The sequence below is a fragment of the Pholcus phalangioides genome, unplaced genomic scaffold (genome assembly GCF_987345545.1).
Source record: "Pholcus phalangioides strain wild (caught in Gottingen) unplaced genomic scaffold, Ppha-v1.0 ptg000015l_1, whole genome shotgun sequence".
NCBI classification, from domain to species: Eukaryota; Metazoa; Arthropoda; class Arachnida; order Araneae; family Pholcidae; genus Pholcus; species Pholcus phalangioides.
Window position 1 is genome coordinate 103,660,912 of NW_028301608.1, and position 16,176 is coordinate 103,677,087.

Below are 16,176 nucleotides of genomic sequence, written 5' to 3' on the forward strand. Positions count from 1 at the left end.
TTCTTAAAAGTATCACTCGAAAACCAGAATATGCAGATTAGATGCATCAGTACTATCTTGCATAGTTTACAACAGATATAAGTGATTAAAATTGATTCAGGTGGAATGACAGGGTTAATTTCATTATAAATTAAAAATGTTACAAATATGAGGCTCATTGAAAAAATGCATAAAGCAGAAACGTATTTTTTACACCAGCTATAGCGAGCGAATATTTTGAATGCACAGTTTTGTTTCCAGGAATCAAGTGCGTTATTTGCAATAAATATGAAATCGACAGGATTCTTGTAATACCCAGGATGCGTTTCTGTGTATGAGCATGCATGCCATGAGCATTTCCACATGTTGACGTATCGTGGTGAAGAAAACAGGTTCAATGAAAACAGGTACAATGAATTGTACTTTAAAAATATTGTCTCGATGAAAAAAATCGATTTGTATTTGTTCAATCATAACTTAAACCTGAAAAGTTTCGAACGAGACTTTTCCACACCCGGAAACCGTGCATATCAAGCGGTGGTATTAGATGAGGGGTTTTAGGTGGCATCACAAACACATGAACGATTTTACCCGGTTGCGTAACATTATCAATCAAATGATTGTTTTTGAAAGGTGACCAAGAATCCACTTTAAAAGTACGGTTTCATCTCGGGTGTGTTTTTAAAATACACTTCCGATAAATATTCGCGCAGTTCTTTTGATCCCATTTTCTCCAGTTTCGAAGCGATGGTGTAAATATTGTCAGCTTGAAACATTTTCTGCCGAACTTGGGTTCCGAATTGTCCTTTAGGTTCAGAATACACAATAAACAAAGGCGATAGCAGCATTCCATCTTTGCTGATTGTTGGCATTACAGTATATGAAAATGGGACGTAGCATGGATAGATTGTGCAGCACTTTCAATCTGTTCTGAACCTAAAAAATCAAACGTTCTCCCCTAATTAATTTCTTTATCAAAACCCGATTGATCAGTATTAAACATCTGGTTATCCTTCAACTGCGAATTCTAAAAAAAAAATACATACATCATTTACATATGCTTTTGAAGCATTTACAATATGATCCTCTTCATAAATCGGCTTTTTAGCGATCATTTTAGTAATTTTTCTGCTAACAATTGTACATTTCTGTTTAAAATTGCAGAGCCATTTCCCAAAAGCTTTGAATGACATTTTTAGGGACAGAGCTTTATTACAAAAACAGCTTTTCAAATCCGAGTCCTGCATGTTTACATGCCTGCGTCTGGCATCCTGAAACTTATGAAAAACATATTTTTGAATTTCGTATAGTTTGTGCTTCTTATCACCAAATTTGTTGACTTGATTTTCTCACAAATACATTTCAGACAAACTTTTTACAAATCTATAATAGCTTTGAACAGATTTTAGTGTGCGATGTTTCATTTTTTTACTGCTACGCTAGTATTCAACGGCTGCTCTTTTTGTTTCAAATGGGAATAGTCTGGACTTCCTCATTTAAATCTTCACCTACATACATTTCATCATTTTCATCTATAATGTGTTAAAACCAGAATCCTCAAATTCACTTTCTTCAACCGATGACTACTACTACTAAACCACACATGTACCTCGTCCATATTCCTCTGCGGAACCTCTAACGAATTGGTACATGCGGGAATGTGTGTGAACGTGTAGTGAAACCTGACGTGAAGTTTGTTTCAACCGATGACTCGAAATCCCTACTTCCTCACTAAACATTTCCCAGATTCAGGTTCTTTTAAAATTTCCATTATTTTATTTGTTAAATTTATTTCGGCTTCCGTAAATTCTGTCAGCTCCGTTTCTTTGACAGAGAATTTATGGTACAGCATCCACACCACGTTGAACACATTAATATGTGGTGGCATTTTCTATTTGGAAGCAACAGCTGGTTTAAAAAAAAATAGATTCAAAAACATCGAGGTATACAACAATGCAATTTCATGCGTAAGACTTTTCAGCATTAAGCAAAACAACAACAAAAACATATTGCAACTCGCTAATTTTTTTCACTTATGTAAAATAAAATTGTAGGAAATGCACAATTAGACTAAAAATATGTATTCAAATTTCAAACACTTTTGAATGCAAAATGCCCAAAAATAACTTTACAATAGATTTAAACTCATTCGGAGTAAACACGGACAGTTCATTTCAGAATTTACCGTGTTTCTCTGACTCCTCAAGTAGGGTTGCATTTGCCGTTAAAAATGTTGATTTTTATTCATGTCTTACAGCTTTTCTGTTGCAATTCCACAGCTACTTTTTTCACCGTAGCCATCTACGAACGCCTCTGTAAAATTTTCATCGAATTCTATAAGTTTAGCATGGGAGCGTTTCCTTGTAAGAAAATCTAATTACTATCTATAGGCTTCAAAAGCTTTCATTGAATTCATTTTAATTAACCTTCCTAAGACCTTTAAGACTACAAATAAATATTAAGGAAAGTCAAAAAGTGAAAAAAAAAGTAATAGGAATAGCAATAATTACAAGCTCTGGTAACTATTAACAAAAGGGTGATAGATATTGAAAGCATTCGAAAGCACTTCATTAATATTATCCAGTCTCTTTTGTATGGTTAACATAAAGAATTCTTATATTATTTACAATCTTCTCTCTCTCTCTCTCTCTCCGTTGAACTTGTTTAAAACGATAACTACGACGAAAGTGTAGAAAGGCTTCAAACGAGAATTCGGTTCGTGAGAAACGTCTTAAAATCGTTCAGTAAAAAAAAAAAAATTAAACTATATTACAGGCAGTTATTAAAGGAGGAAAATTCATTCTTCGAAAGAGGATAAGATACTTCGTCAAAAGAATAAAGACTTTTTCCTCTTTTTTTTTTCAATTTTCCCTGTTAAGATAGTGACAAAATTTGATAAGTGAGAGCAATTTTGTTAAATGGGCCCTAATTTTCACACTCACTGCAGACGCTATAAAAATCGTTTTAATTCTGCGGTGTAATGGGGGGTCGTTAAGCTTAATTATGTCATAAATTCTATCGCCTAGGGAAGAAAGAGGAGAACATTCCTTCCAATAGCCAATTAACACGTGTTTGTGAATAATAAGCTTCTGTGAACTCTTGCGCTTTCAGTTCATTTTTAGTTTTTTATTTCTCAAATCAGTATTTAATTCAGCTTTTCAATTACGTATTTGGGAATGTGATTTTTCTAAAATTAATAGTTTCCAAATTACAGTTAAAATATTTGTTTCGTGTTATTAAATTAAATGTTTGTTTCATTTTCCGATGGGAAATAATTTCTAAATGTTATTGCTTTCAAAAACTCGTTTTTTGGTAATTCATGAGCATAAAGTTCTTTCATGGGATTAACTATATCTAAAATTCTAGAAATTCTTAGAAATAAAATTAAGGTATCCAACTACGTTCGAGAGCACTTTCCTATAAAATGACACTGGAGTAAACTTAATCGCATTTTCTTATAGAAAGTGTCTCAGAATGGTGAAAATATAGTAACAAATTTTGGTTCTACCTATGTATTCTTTTTATGGAAATACCATTTTTGCGTTCATCCGCAACCACGTCTATCGCCACTAAGGCAATTTCAATGACCATTCTAGATCTTTCGAACTTCGAGTATCCTCTGAAAGTTCGCAAAAGGGTGTTTACGTATCTCTAAGTATGAGTGGGACGCGTACCTCTGATAATGAGTACAAGTTTCTCTAAATATGGGGGGGGGGAGATTCGCTGTGATCCACTAGAATTTTACTTTCCTCTTGAAACGTATAGGTCCCTTGAAAAATTTAGGAGGCTTGCATATCCTTACAAATGCGTAGGAAATATGCTCAATCATCAAACATGGGTACTACTTGGAGGTTTACGTACCAGCAGTGTATACGAGAATTCTCGACTTCTAGAAATGCGTGGAAGGCGTACGTACCCGTGAAAATAAGTTTGAGAGACTTACCGACTTCAGTCAAATTTTGTGGAAAATTCGCGTAATATTCGAAACACGATTGCAAAAAAATTTTGTAAATGAAATGTGTTTTGTGATTTTTTTCAGTACGTTTAGCTAGTGATGTTGCAGGTTATGAACCAAAATTTAAAGGATTACATGGCATGCTCATAAGTTAAACCCAAATACTTTAACAACCGTTTAACTTTGAGGAATTTTCAAGTAGGCTTATAAGTTATAAGTGCGATTTATTGCATGAAATTTAGCAATAAAATTGTTGAAAAAAATTGTATGCGAAGAAGAATATACCTTGGTTAAAAATTGGGTCGAAGTGAATTATTTCTTCACGAAAAACGAATTACAACAAAAAACTGAAAGTTTCAAACAAAAGATTTGATGACATTAAAAACCTAAATGTATTTTTTGCATATCAAAAAACGCCAAACATCTTGAAAATTCCAAAAGATAAATACTTGGGACCGAAAGAGTCGAGCTGCCAACGGCACAAATCTAGATAGCTTAAGCGACCCCCAAGCATATTCCCAAATCAGTTTAGCGATCCGTGCCGCACCTGCAGTTCACTGAAGTGGTCCGTGGTACATTTGCAGATTTCTTAAGTGGCCAGCGGCACATTTTAGATCACTTGAGCGCAAGGCCGCATATAGGGGAAGTGCTGGAGAGGGAAATACGGTCCCCCAGGCGAAAGACCTGGTAGGCTAACGAGTTTAATCTTTTCTGTTGGAAAAAAACCCGAAAAAAAACCGGAGAGGGGCGTTAGAGTGGATATGAGAGTGGTCCGAGAGAAGAAGTAAGTTTTTGTTCCTAGGTGCGGCCCTGGTAGAGTGGCCAGCGGCACGATTCCAGATCAGTTTAGTGGCTCGAAGCACACTTACACATCACCCAAGCGGTCCACGACATTTTTATAGATTACCTTAGTGGTATTCTTGGCTCATTTCCAGATCCTTTAAGTGACTGGAAGATCCTTTCCAGATCCTTTAAGTGACTGGAAGATCGTTTCCACATCCTTTAAGTGACTGGAAGATCGTTTCCACATCCTTTAAGTGACTGGAAGATCGTTTCCACATCCTTTAAGTGACTGGAAGATCGTTTCCACATCCTTTAATTGACTGGAAGATCGTTTCCAGATCACTGAAATAATTTCCCGAGACCTCATTTCAGATCACTCAAGCGGCCCGCGACATACATACAGCTAATCACCTGAGTGATTCGCGGCACATTTTCAGGTAATTCAAATATCCGACGTTAAGTTTCCAAACCTGCAAAGTATCCCGAACCTTCCATGTATAGTATATGATTATATCACTGTTGGAGATATAGCAGCGGTCTCTCTCGATTTTCCGGATTTCTTCGATTAATAGAGAGATTGTATTTACTATATTACAAGAACATATATACGGGCTGTAAGAATGGCTGATTATTGTTTCACTAGATGGCACTATCATCCAAGCACGCTGTCTACAAAACAAAACAAAAACATACCGCCTAGAAAACCAATGAATACATAATGCATACATCACACCGGGAGAAAAAAAAAACCAATCTTTTATGATCCACGTATGAATGATGTAGAAAAAAAAAACTCGATTCATTCATACAAAAAACGTATTCTGATATCTCTGTCACGCAATAAATCCTTCAAATAAGTATCAAAAGAAATGTATATGAAAGGATTAATGGAACGGCTGTCCTCTTTGGAGTAACATACTACCATTAACATTTTATATTTCAATCTATATGCATTACGTGATTCGCTTGTCTAAAAATTTCGGGTAGCGTAAGTAGAGGAGATGAAAAAAAAAAAGTGCAGAAAAACCACACCCTAGAAATCGATGCGGTGAATGAATTCTGTTATGGGCTTAATGAATTGGAAAAAAAAAAAAAAATTATCGTTTTATGCATGAATGACATGCGATACAAAATCGCCTCGTACGAGCATAAATACTGCGGGGTCAATAAAATTTAATATTTTCCCTACTTCGAACACATTACATAATTCAAAATGGTACTTATATTTCTGAATGGGGGCAAACATGAAGAGAAGCAATAGATATGATGTCGATATGAATATTTAAACTGGTACTGAATGACTCGACTTCGCTGTAACAGAATGAAAAAAAGACATTAAAATCGGGTGTATTTTCCGTTTAACGCATATAGAGTGATGTCTGCGACTTTTTAGAACAGGAATGCACTGCCTACGGGGCCCGCGGGCTAAATGTGGCCAGCGAAAGTTGTGGTTCCATCCTACTTTGCGAATGGTGTCCCGGTTGAAAAGTATCAACACGAAAAACGCGATAAATACCTAGACTGACTATATTTTCTTCATAAAACGGGAAATCGGGATCCATACGAGGTAACGCGAATCATCACAGCAGTAAGTTTACCGCCTGGCAGTCGAGTGGTTAGGGAACTAGCTTCTCACTGTGCAGACCTGGGTTCGGGCATGGATGTTTACGAACACTAACAAATTCCCTGGACGGATCATGCTGATCCCTTGGGAATACGTGTCGGTCACGTTATTAATTTTAAAAAAGTAAAGGTGACAATTACAGACAAAAAAATTGTCGAAGGCAAGTGTGGTTGCCAACTATCGCTAAAATTGCTGAGAAATCACCAATGGCAGAAAGTGATGGCTGCTCGAAGTCGCAATGGGTGCAAATGTTATTCGTGAGATGAAAAGTTTGTTAATTGCATTTTGAATTGGGTTGCTATATTTTTGAAATATATGACATCCATATTTTTATGGACATCTTTTTCTCAGCCACCTCGTTGGGCATTTTGCCTGTTGTGGCGTTGTATTTGTATTTGTATTTGAATATATTAATATGACTATATTTAATACACATAACTGTCAAAATGCAATTTAACAATCATGAAAATTTTCAAAATTCTTGATTTCTCTCGGAAAATAATAAAAATTCAAGTCAAGTCTCGTTGAAAACAAGCGAAAAAATAATAAATAACGGGGCATTTATACATATATATATAAAATCAGGACTGCCAAAATTACGGGAGTGTCCCTCATTTTATTTTTGAATCGCAAGATTACACAACAGTGTCATAGAAATGAAAGCAGGCGTCCTTCCTGTCTAGTGACGAGTGAAAGATGGTGCTCATCTGTTTTCAAACCGGTTCTGAAAGGTATCTGATTGGTCGTAACATCATCTACCAACAAAACTTGTAGGCGTGGTCAAGTCCCATCTCGTGATGAACCGTTTAAAAAAAAAAATTGCTATTGATGTGATAAAATATCTATATGGTTATATGGAGATAGCTATATAAATAGAGAATAATAGCCTCGTGGGGTCGCCCGTAGGTGCACTAGACAGCAGTTAAAAAAAAAAATCCATCAAACAGAATTAAATTCTCACAGACCTGAAAATTTGTTCAAGATGTTATAACTATTAAGTATTTGGTAATATATTATTCATGATCAACTGTGGACATAAAATAGTTTTAGGCAGTTTCACAGTAAAAAATTAACGAATAAACGTAAAATTCAGAGTTTCTTGAGGACTGAGGGGGAGGATAGATATTCTTTTTTCATGGAGTCCTATCATACTAATTGCTAATTACTATATAAATACCACCGGTAACGATTAAATATTAAATGCTTCCTTGAACAGTTTGTTAAAATATCTTCCAATTTTGTTGAATAGCGAAACAAATTACTATGTTCTACAGATAATTATTCATCAAGAGATAAATTTGACAGGGAAAAAGAACTTGAAGATAGAAGTGATAATTAGGGAAAACAAAATAAGCTAATGAAAAGGATTTCTAGAAATGTCAATATTGAATAATTTAAGTATTTTGAATTTCATTCGAAAATCTGTCGAATTGTTTACAGACTAAATATAAACATGAACTAAAATGCTTAATTGTCTTAATGCTTACATTGTCTATAATTAAAAGTATCATCTTCAAAAATGGCTTGAATTTTTTCTTTCAATAAAACTAAGAATTTCTATAACCTGGTAAAACAACATCAAACTGTATCTCAGAAAAAAGTACATAAATTTGTGTTGGACTTTAGCTTATAGTTTGAGGGAAACGTTGAATTTCAGCACTTCACATTTTAAAGAAGAAAAAAAATAATTTTCTGATAGGCCTAATACATGTGTAAGCAATTTAGTCCCAATATTTGTATCATAATACGTGAATGCTTTCAATATTTAAAAGAAGAAAACCGAGATGCCAAATAAAATGACCAACACCAATATAATATTATGTCCTGACTGACTGATTCATCATCACCGAGCTAGAACCGCTGAAGCTATAAATATCAAATTTGGTCAATAGTTTTGTTTAATACACGTTAAGGCTCACTAAGAAGGGGTTTTTGAAATTCGACCGTTAAGGGGTTAAAAGGAGGGTTCAAAGTAACCTACTGAAATCATCCCGAGCCAAAACCACTAAAGTTATAATCATGAAATTTGTTCAGAAATATTTTTCCATGACCTGCAAAAAAGCAAAGCATGGATGTTTCGAAATTCGACTTCTAAGGGGGTAAAAGCGGGTTCGAAGGTAACATGCAGAAATCATGCCGAACAAGAACCGCTGAAGCTTTAGTCTTGAAATTTGGTCTGTAGTTTCATTTCAAGAAGCAAAGACCCACTAAGAAAGGGTTTTTCGAAATTCGGCCCCTAAGGAGGGTCATAAGCGTGTTCAAAGTTTACATAGAGAAATCAGAAATCGAGCCGAAAACACTGGAGCTATAGTTATGAAATTTGGTCAGTAGTTTTACTTCTTGACGTAAAAACAAACTAAGAAGGCAATTTTTTGAAATTCGACCCCTAAGTGGGGTCATAAGAGGGTTCAAAGGTGATATAACGAAATCATGCAGAGCGGAAACCGCTGAATCTAAAATTATGAAATTTGGACAGTAGTTTTGATTTGTGAAGTAGATGCTCACTAAAAACGGATACTTTATAATTCAACATCTCTAATTGGGTCATAGGGGGGGGGGGGGGGTGGGGTTCAAAGGTTATGTGGCACAATCATCGTGTCCAAACAGAGAAGAATCTATAAATACGAAATTTGATGAGTATTATATTTTATAATACAGATAATCACTAGGATGGTGTCTGAAAATTTAACCCCCAATGTGGTGGAAGAAATCATTGCAGAACAATTTTCTGATGACCAAATTCACGCCAGCGAAGCAGCGGGTTACAGCTAGTTAAATATATAAATGAACAAAATTTTGTGGGCTGGAAATGGATATTGTGATAATTCGAAACAACGACATTATTTGTTTTTGATCCATCAATGAAACAGGTGACAATAAATCACTCCATTTACAAATAAATGAACCGATTTTTCTAAACTTTTCAGAACAGTTTAGATCAATTGAAAATCAAATATTTCACTTTATTCTCAGAATTTCTGAGAATTCTTTTTCACTGAGTGACAATTTTGAAATGCTGTATTTCTTAGTATAAGTGCTACGGGCGCATGCGCCATAGTGAGTGCAAAAAAAATTAAATTTTATTTAGATTACCGCATCGCGGTTATGATGCATACTTACCTATCATTTTGGCAAGTTTGATGAATTTCCCTAAATTAATCACTTTTACCGGTGATTATGCATAGTACCCAAGCGTCGCGTTCTTGGTAAACATGGTAAATCGTACTACATAGTATAGTATATACATGATAATTCATACATATTGTATAGCAGTGGTTCCCAAAATTTTAACGTCACGGAGCAGCACTTTTAGGCAAAAAGTTTATCGTGGCGCACGAACGCTCACGCCGATGCCAAAAGTCACGTTCGACCCGGATGCAACTAATATTTATTTTTTATACAAGCCATGACCATACGTCTCGATTTCAACAAAAAAATTCCCGTTTTAACAAAACGAAATAAATTTGATTAAATATTTTTTTTTATTCTGCCAAATCGCCCGTCTCCTGAACTGACAACTTTTAGTTTTTGGCGCCAATTTTTATTTAATCGTAGGAATTATAGAAAATTCTGCTTGCTTTTTTTTCCAAGAGTTACTTCATATCTGAGGGTTTCCGCAACTTTTTGTGGAAAGATGTGGATAGGTTTGGCTGAGATTCTGGAATGATCCGGAGTCAAATGATAGGGTTATTCACCTATTGCTGTCGAGGGTTAATCTGAAACCAGTGGAATGGGCCAGAGAAAAAATTCTGTTTTCCTCACACCATTGTCCGTTCCTGACCCATCTGGAGCAGTTTAAAGAGACAAGCTACTACAAATGCCTATATATAAATTCCCTATAGAGAACACCCGCTAATATCTCAGTCCAGGGAGCCCGGCTTCAGGTTGTCGGGGGCTTAGGTTAGCACCGAGATGCTCGCGGGAAAACGAAAAACTTTATTCCTATACGAAATATGCTCTCTGTTTTTTCCAAATAGTGAGCACATTCTCTTTTATTTCACCTGCACAGACCTATTGTTTCTCTGCATTCAGAATTTCGATATTTGTGAAAAAATAACATGCTACCTTATGCAATGTAGGGATTTTTCTCTTGTCCGCAAAAATTATGTGTACAGGAAAGCATTATAAATGTCCATACTTCGTAAACTTATTCCTCCCATAAAAAATAATGGTTATTTTTGTTACTTCAGCCAACAACCAATAAACTGGTAAAAATAAAAATTTTTCAGTAAAAATGTGTCTTTTAGCAAATATGTGTACAGTAAGTAAATATGATATTGCATTTCCAACATCGTTGAACTGGCACTACTGCTGTCACCTATCAAGTAAAAAATGCAACTGTCGCGATTCTTCGAATGAAATTGATGATCGAATTTTGTGTTTCGCCAAATATAAAAAGCCGATATTGTATGATATTAATAAATATTCTATAAGCAATAATATTAGTTAAATTGTCGAATTTCACACACGGTAACATCACCGCTGCAAATATTCACCGACTTGAGAATTTATTTTTGTAAGAGCGTGATCCTCACGTATTCCCATGAAATCCTTATGATCTATCCCAGGAATTTGTCATTATTATTAAACACATCCATACCCGAATCGGCATTCGAACCCGGATCTGCACAGTCAGAGGTTAACACGCCACCAGCAAGTGGGTAATGAGTGAGCAAGGGGTGAGCGAATGAGGAAACCTTATGAGTGACTGTATCAATGACCGAGTGTGTGACCGATTGAGTGAGTGATTGTATGAGTGATCTAGTGAGTGGATGAGTGACCGTTTTATTGACTAAGGGAGTGGCCGTTTTAGTGACCAAGGGCGATGTGAGTGACCGTTTTAGTGACCAAGGGAGATGTGAGTGACCGTTTTAGTGACCAAGGGAGATGTGAGTGACCGTTTTAGCGACCAAGGGTGAGTGACCATATGAGTGACTAAGAGAGTAGGTGCGTTAGCAATTGAGTGATCGTATGAGCGAGCGATTGAGTGAGCCAGTGACCGTGTAAGTGATCATATGGGTAAGTGACTGAGTAATTATCTGTTCACTCACTTGCTCACTCACTCACTCAGTCACTCATTCGCTAACATGAACACTCACGAACTCCCTCATTCAGTCACTCATTTGCTCACGTGCTCGCTCAATCCTTCATTTGCTCAACCCTAATTTGATCACCTGTTCACTCATTAACTCGCTGACTCACTTGATCATTCACTCACTATGTAATTTTATTGATGAAATTTTCTTGGTATAGATGCATTTTTCTAGCTTTGAATTGTCATTTCGGTGAATTGTTAATGACGAATTTTGACGCACACGGTATGAGGCGCATCTACGGTTAGTTGAGCAGTAAATTTAGTAGTCGTAAGTAATAATAAAAACAAATCATTACATTTATTAATTTTGATTATCTGAGGTTGAAGTAAAATGGTGAATTTCACTAAAATTTAAATTCAGAAGGGAATATATCTTTAAGGGGGAAAAAACATATTTTCTGCATTCTATATACCGAGGTGAACTCGGGAAGAAAAGTCATGGTCTCCGCCAGGACTCGAACCAAGAACCTCTTGTATACCGGGTAAGCATGCTACCATCCACACCGCTGGAGGCACGGCCCTGCCTTCCTTTGGCGTGAGGCGCTGAAGCAGACATTCTAACGTAAAATAGTGGATTTAATAACAATGTTTGTATCATAACACACGTGTACAATTGCGAGCATCTTTTAAGAAAAGGAAATATCCAAAAATATATATCAACAAGCAGCGATATATCTCGGATATTCGCGTCCGGGAAAAGAAAAGTATTTTGTCCGCGACACCTGAAACTGACATTGAAGCTGAGAAGCCATCCTCTTTTCCATCTTTCTTATGCTGTCTGCCCACAGACCATCAATCATAGTCCACGCGATGGATTCTAAGTACATTTTCATGTATATCCCTGACATCTATACCAAGATTTCTTCAATAATGTGTCCGCGACGCTTTTTCCTTGAAGCGCACATATAACTTCTCTTTTGCGTTTTCCTCTTCCTCCTCCACATTTTTTCCGGTATTTCTTGTTCCAGGACTGAAGGAAATTTTGATTTTTGCCTCTGTTCCGGCTTTTTTTCCTCCCTTCCTTGTTAGGGGTCATTCAAGTATTACGTCATCATCATCGACGGGAATCACGTCATCAACCACCCATTATAAAAATATGAAATATTCTTAATGGCATTGTACTGGGTGTACCAAAAACGAGAGAAAAACCTTTTGCTAGTTTGTGGGCGCCAGAACTAAACATTCTCCCTATTGATGTCCTCTATAGAGCCGTATTCGTATTTACGTTGCAGATCACTTTAGTAATTTGGAAATGTGCCTCGGATCACTTAAGTAATCTGGGAATGTGCCGCGGGTAACGAGTGATGCAGAACTTTACTGGGGGGGGGCACTTAAATGCTCCAAAATTGTGCCTTGGGTCACTTAAGTAATCTGGGAATGTGCCGCGGGTAACGAGTGATGCAGAACTTTACTGAGGAGGAGCACTTAAATGCTCCAAAATTGTGCCTTGGATCACTTAAGTAATCTGGGAATGTGCCGCGCGTAACGAGTGATGCAGAACTTTACTGTGGGGGAGCACTTAAATGCTCCAAAATTGTGCCTTGGATCACTTAAGTAATCTGGGAATGTGCCGCGGGTAACGAGTGATGCAGAACTTTACTGTGGGGGAGCACTTAAATGCTCCAAAATTGTGCCTCAGATCACTTAAGTAATCTGGGAATGTGCCGCGGGTAACGAGTGATGCAGAACTTCACTGGGGGGGGGGGTGCCCGTGTCACTAAAGGGATCTCTAAATATTCCATGGACCGCTTAAGTGTTCTCGAACTGTGTCGCGGGTCACTTGAGTAATCAGTGAATGTGCCATGGGCCTACTTGACTCAGCTGAAAATGCACTACAGGTTCCTCAAATGAACTGGGATTGTGTCACGGGTCACTTAAGCGAGCTGTAAATATACCGCTTATATATATATTCCATTTTCTCAAAATTAGGTTTGAAGTCTCGGGCCACAGTTGGTCAGTGGCCCATGAGTCGATCACATATATGGCTTAGAAGGAGGATCGCAATGAATTTCTTAAGATAAATTTGAGTCTTTAGGCTTCAAACAGCATTGAAATTAAGGGGTGGGAGTCGGGCAGAGCTGACGAAATTTTGCTGACAAGAGGTGGGGGGAGGGGTCAAAAATGGCTAAAAATTTTCTGATGTAATACTTGAATGGCCCCTTAGATTTCTACGGTAGATGTCTGATATGCTAACATACACCCCTAGATCAGAACTCCGATATTAATTGCATTCCTACATCAAACGGAGACGATTAATGAATAATAAGTTCTGTTATGAATGGAAATATTTTTTTTTCTTTGAAAAAAAAAAGATCAATTAAGCTGAATACAATACGCCCATTCGAATGCTTTTGAGAAGTCATTAATTATCCGATAACAATCAGATTTTTTCTAAATATCCGATAACAATAGAAACGCTTGAGACAAGATCTCTCTCATACCATCTACTTATCGGAACGGATCTCGAATAAATAAATCGAAATAAAAGAAATATTATTCATCGATCAATTCCAAGAGAAATATTCAATCGGTTATAACTTTTCATGGTTGGATTATTTAGTTCTTTTCCCCATGGCTATCAATTCATTTAACGCATTACAGAGCAATGAATTGAATATGGATTTCTGTAAGTAGCCAATATATATTTATGTAGAGAAATATATGTTCTTTCCACTTGTTTATACAAGATGTACGGAAAACTGGCTACATGTAGAAATGCTGATAGTTTGGAAAGAAACATTCATCACTGCCCTCACGGGGACTCGAGCCTTTTGTCTCTCGTATGTTGGACGGGTGCTCGACCACTAAGCTTTGGAAGCAGTTAGAATATAAAGGTAATTTTCTCTGCCTCAAATGTTATTTGACATTTTTATAGTGTCCACAAAGTGAAAAAATTTTCAATACAATCAGCATTGTGTGTGCAAGTAGCTAATTGAAGACGTGGGTGCTAGAACCAAACAACTCCAGTTTTCTAAATTTTCCAGGAGAGACAAAAAACACTTTAAAAATACTTAAAGTTTTTCAAAACTTCTTAATTTCGGGAAGAACATTAACGATATCTTCCTCTACTGCAGACTAGTTTTTATCCTTTTACCTGGTTTTTTCCTTATTGAGAAAGATAGAATGCATCTGTCTGGGTTCTCTTCAGTCAACACTGGAATTTTGTTTACCAATAAAATCTTAGTAGATACCGAAAAACTCTTTATTAACACATTAAAACTGTATGCTTACAAGAAGTAACTTGTTTATAGGAAAAAAAAAATGTAGAGAAAGATTTTAAAATAATAATGAAATTTTGTCCATTTTTTAAAAAGTACATCACCAAAATCACTTAAAAACAACAGTTACTATTACACTGTTCATTGACTCACTTTCAAATGTGCTCATAAATCATCACCATAGACATTATAATCTCTGGGAGCCAACTACTGGCTGATGCAACACGAAAACGCTGCCACCAAGTGATTAATCGCTGAAACAATTTGGTGCAGAAACAAAACAGCTCCAGGGGTTATCTTGCTGTCTCGGTGCAAAATGCCCGAGTTTTTTTCACCGTATGAGACACCAGCACGCAGCTTCTTTTCGTTTATATCACTATAGCTATTGCTTGGAGCTGTATGGGTCTTACACGATCGATAGAGGATTTTCTCCTTTATAGGAATAAATGAAAGGGTGAAAATCCGAAAAAAGTAGAGTTATCTGGTTCTTGTACCCACTTCCACAATTGTAGAGGGATATTTCAGCAAAAGTAACTCGAAATGAAAGGTAAAATAAAGGTAAACTGCAGAGTTTGTTTCACCCGATTTAAATGTTCCTACAGTGAAAATAATTAAAACTTTGTTATTACGACAAGCCCGTTATAACGAATTTTTCACTTGTCGTTTTTGCGGACTTTTACTGTATTTCTTCCTTGAAGCGTATACATGCTACTACTACCAAACCACACCTGCACCTCGTCCATATTACTCTGCGGAACTTCTAACAAATTGGTGCATAGATGGCTTTCTCTCAGCTCGAGATATCAAGGAAACAGTTATTTTCTGGATATTATGCTGAGGTGAACTCGGAAAGAAAAGTCATCACGTATCCGCCGGGACGTGATGACTTTGACATACCACCCGGTATGCAAGAGGGCCTGGGTTCGAGTCCCGGTGGAGACGTGATGACTTTTCTTTTCACCTCAGCATAATATCCGGAAAATAACTGTTTCCTTGAAATTGGTGCATGTTGGAATGTGCGTGTCCGTGTTGTGAACCTAACGTAAAGTTGTTTCTGTGTAATGCTTGTCATGTGGTGCTGCCATCTACCATCACATTTTCTAATTATGACGGAAGTGTATTGATTGAATATCTGTATTCCTGTTGCTCTCTGTGTCGAAGCGTATACATGCTTTCTTTCTTTCTTTCAAACCGAACACAACTCAGATCTATCGCCATGGGCAATTTACTACCTAGCGAGTTGTGCCGGAAGTGTAAGCGCATATACCTAATAGTCTGAGCACTGTTAGGTACAGAAAGGAAAAAAAAAACATGATACATGTGATCGCCTCTTGATATAGGGTGAAAAAAATTGACTGCATATATCAATGGATAAAACTTTTGTGTTAACCATAGGGATCAACAGTCCTGAATGCCGATATTTTCTAAACAATTGCGTAATAAAAGCAGTAGCCATACACTCTGACATAGACATCGATATAGACTAGAACCTTTCAATGTCCAGCTATATAAGAAAAATCGT

The 16,176-nt window shown here is 36.6% G+C and overlaps 1 non-coding gene across 1 annotated transcript; it reads right to left on the bottom strand.

The window, feature by feature from the left end:
* Positions 1–963: 963 nt before the first annotated feature.
* Positions 964–1,036, bottom strand: LOC149077239 (small nucleolar RNA SNORD36). Its single transcript, XR_016194243.1, has one exon. It is a non-coding gene; the product is annotated as a small nucleolar RNA SNORD36 (small nucleolar RNA).
* Between the last annotated feature and the right edge of the window lie 15,140 nt (positions 1,037–16,176).